At 38.6% G+C, this 3,770-nt stretch overlaps 1 long non-coding RNA gene across 1 annotated transcript; it reads right to left on the reverse strand.

Moving 5' to 3' along the window:
* Positions 1 to 330: 330 nt before the first annotated feature.
* LOC113763420 lies at positions 331 to 3,183 on the reverse strand. Its single transcript, XR_003467341.1, has 3 exons — positions 2,877 to 3,183; positions 1,330 to 1,407; positions 331 to 599 (listed from the first exon to the last, which is right to left on the reverse strand). It is a non-coding gene; the product is annotated as an uncharacterized LOC113763420 (long non-coding RNA).
* Between the last annotated feature and the right edge of the window lie 587 nt (positions 3,184 to 3,770).

Below are 3,770 nucleotides of genomic sequence, written 5' to 3' on the forward strand. Positions count from 1 at the left end.
CCTTAAATTTTTTCTACCATACCCTACTAGTGTATAAAAAGCTCTCTCCTTTTTGGGACATACAAGTTTTTATCGCAAATTCATCAAGAAATTCTCCAAAATTGGCGCGTCACTGTTTAGACTCCTGTAAAAAGACGTAACATTTGATTTTGAGAAGGAATGTAAGAAGACGTTCGATTGTTTGAAGGAGTTGTTGTGACAGCCCCACCTCCCCCTAAGGCGAACCAAAGGGCTCGGCGGACCGCCTGCCCAACTCTCGCCGGGACTCACTACAGTCCTCAATTAAAATACATCACTCACATCCAATAACATAGGGTACAACCTCAAGAATAAACGAAATAACATTTTTCAAACTTAGAACGAGATAAGATACATTACAAATCTCAAGTAAGGGTATCATTCCCCGAATAAGACAAAAGTCCTCAGTTCTCAAATAATTACATCAAATACTTATCAAGTGAATCGAATTCAAATTATATATGAGATATCCCTTCAGGCACTAATAACTCAATACAAGCGCTTTCTTTGGCCTCGAGCCCTGTGGGGAAAAATTATTTTTGGGGGTCACTAATTAAGCCTCAGAACTTCCACTTCCAAACCTGTTAAGGAAAACAAATTGGGGTGAGCTAACGCTCAGTGAGGCCAAGGGAAAAACATGCAAGCATGCTAGCAAAGACACAATATAAAGCAATAACTCGAGTAACAAGTAACTGCGAAACGTTAAGCAACTAGGGAATTTAATCACAATAAAAGGATACGGGAGCTCTCAGGAGCTAATCCACGCGCGATCCAAGCTCAGGTAGTTGACCCTCCGTCAACTTTCACAGTTATCCATGTAGAACTCCACTTACTACCTCCAGCCACCATGACACCCTCTTGGATCCGTAACCAAACAAGCATGTAGGTGGTATCACTTAACAAGTATACCTAGCAAGACCCCTTATTTGGATCAAGCTATAACACTTCCCAAGGTTCACCAAGTTTCTCGACCAAGCCCTTGCCGGCTCGAGTTACAAGGCTAGCCAATGGGTTGGGGCGTCCCCCCCATTCACTTTTAGGTCGATGAGACGAAGCTCCAATCGACAAGATTTGGTCATAGCATTGAGACGGGATGAGCGGTACCTCCTACCCTAAAAGGGCATGATACATTCTGCCGCTCAATGCTCACGAAAAACACTTTCATTTGCATTCACATGTAACACGTATCACTTATCAAGCAAGCAATTTCATGAAAGAGAGGACAAGGGCGATAAAGTACGCCCTAGCCTCATTAACTAGCAAGTACAAGAATCATTTCATTTAAACACTTCACATGCACTTGATACTCACCAAGTATCAAAAGTCAAAGTTTGAGAAATTAGCTCTAAGACGCTTCGCCGGGAGTTCCCTCGAAGTCCTCTTGAGATCCTGAAAGTATGCAATAATGCATTGTATCTCAAATTCCAGGCCATACAGTATTCGTGTAAAGAAAAGAAATAGTCAATTTTGACTCCACAATTCAAGTTTCCAAAGTATTTCGGTTCATAAGGAACCGACTTTCAAATGAGGTCTCAAGTGATAGGTGAACTCATGAAAATAGGTTTGAAATGCTCTAAGAGTTGTAAAAATGTAACCTAGGCCCTTAAAAGAACATTTAGGTCCAAATTGGAAATTTTCACTTTTCGAGTCATTCGTGGAAAAATCAGTCCGGAAGTTCGGAAAGTCTAAAATAGAAAATTTTACACCGTCAAAAACTTCATTCGAAGCATAAAAACTTTGTAGAAGGTCACTTTCCAAGAATCAAATCAGAAACAAGTCAATTTCTCCAAGAAAGTTTACTATTCATTGAAGATAGGTCAAAACAGTCCAAGTTTTTCCAATAATTTTGGAATTTCGCTAAAAATCATAGAATCAAAACCAGCCTTTGAAATTTGATATGCATGTAACGTTCCAATCCAGGTTTCAAATGAAAAAAATGGAACTCGATTCCGATGTTCCTAGCTCAAGAAATAAAAAGTTGAAGTTCGCTAAAATTCCTGGACTGTTGGCCTATTTTCCAGATTTAATGCACTTCGCTAATTAGGCCGTATCTCACTCGATTCTCAGTGAAATTGAAAACGGTTGGTGGTGTTAGAAACTAGGTTCACAAGGATATATTTATGCAGAAATCATTTCCAAAATCCAGACATAAGCAGTTCAAAATCAAGCAACAAAATGGATTTTCTGGACAGTCTCGGATGAACAGTAATAAACAGGCAGCCAACTTTCAAAACTCGCCACGAATCGTTCGGGACGAACTAGAAAATGAGCTTGGTACCATTTTAAAGCTCTAAGAGTCTACTTTCAAATGCCACAAACGGTACTCAATTTCGATCAACGAACAAAACGTTATAGCTACACAAATGTTGCTGGTCAGAAAATTCTGGAGCTTGTTCCAGTTTTGCTTCTTTACTTGTAACTCAAAATTTAACCAACCATTTGGGTTGATTTTTGGTAGACAACCACAATACACATAGCACAACATATCTACACCAATTTGGAAGCTCAATTAGCACCAGAAAATTTTCGAAATTACAGGGCAGCAGCAAACAAGAAAGTCGGCAGCAAGTCAGAAATTTCAGACAGTACCTTCTCCAAATTTCTAACTTTCTTCCAACTTCATTCCATCAATCATTCTATATACATGTAACATAGCACAATATCAGCAACCACAACATGCTAATTCATCACATCAGTCACCAATAAACATCCTCAAACCCTCGAGCATGTCATGGAATTGCAAGAACATAATTACTCAACCAATCAACCCAAATTCTACCATAGGTTGCAAACCCATGCTACCTTTGCTCCATTTGAGCTATAATTTTGCAAGATTGAAGTGTGGCTGAGTGAGTTACCTCAAGAACTTAGTTGGACAGCTTTAGGGCAGAAATCTTGACCGAAATTCCTCCAAGAAAACCGATGAACAGCCCCCTCTTCCAAGCTAGGATCAAAGCCCTCTAATGGATGATGAAATTTGGAAGTGGATTGAAGCAAGTTTGTGAGGATTTTGGCTAGATTTTTTTCTTCCCATCTTCGGCCAACTAGAGAGTGACGAGAGGAGAGAGAGTGAAATCAGGTATTGTAATGAAAGTGGAGAGAATTGGTGACTTAATGGTTAAGTCTAAGTGTCAACTCATGCTAGGTCCGTTTAGGGTCTTTGCGTGTCCAATTTTCGCGCTCGTTTGCAACTTTTGTGCACTAAACCTCTGAGGTAATTTCCCTAGTACATTAATAGTACATTACTAGTAGTCTAATATCATGTTCTTAAAATCTCCAATTAATCAAATTAATGTGCCTGTCGGGGCCTTTGCGGCACGCGCGCGTATAAAGGTCAAACTTAAGGGTTTTCTCGTTTGAACTTGGAAATTCAACTTATTCGATTCTAAAACTCTAAAATATGATAATCCAAGTATATATATAACAATAAAAATCATGATAAGCAATTCATCTTGAATAAATTTGGGCATTAAAATAATATGCGCGTAAAGAACAAATCGGAAAAATTTGTTTTCGAGAAATTCATGTACTTTAGTATATTTTATTTTTTATTTTTTTTTGGGTAACTCGAGTACGAAATATTTTTAAAATGACCAATTTAACAATATTTTGAAATAATAAAATTATGGGTCCTCACAGTTGTTGACTTTTCCACCCTCATACAACCTCCAAACTGGAATCTCCCGTTCGAGATCATATGTGCTGTTTGCAGGTTGGTCAAAGGCAAAGCGAGATAAAATCAAAAGTGATAC

This window comes from Coffea eugenioides, chromosome 2 (assembly GCF_003713205.1).
Source record: "Coffea eugenioides isolate CCC68of chromosome 2, Ceug_1.0, whole genome shotgun sequence".
Lineage (NCBI taxonomy): Eukaryota > Viridiplantae > Streptophyta > Magnoliopsida > Gentianales > Rubiaceae > Coffea > Coffea eugenioides.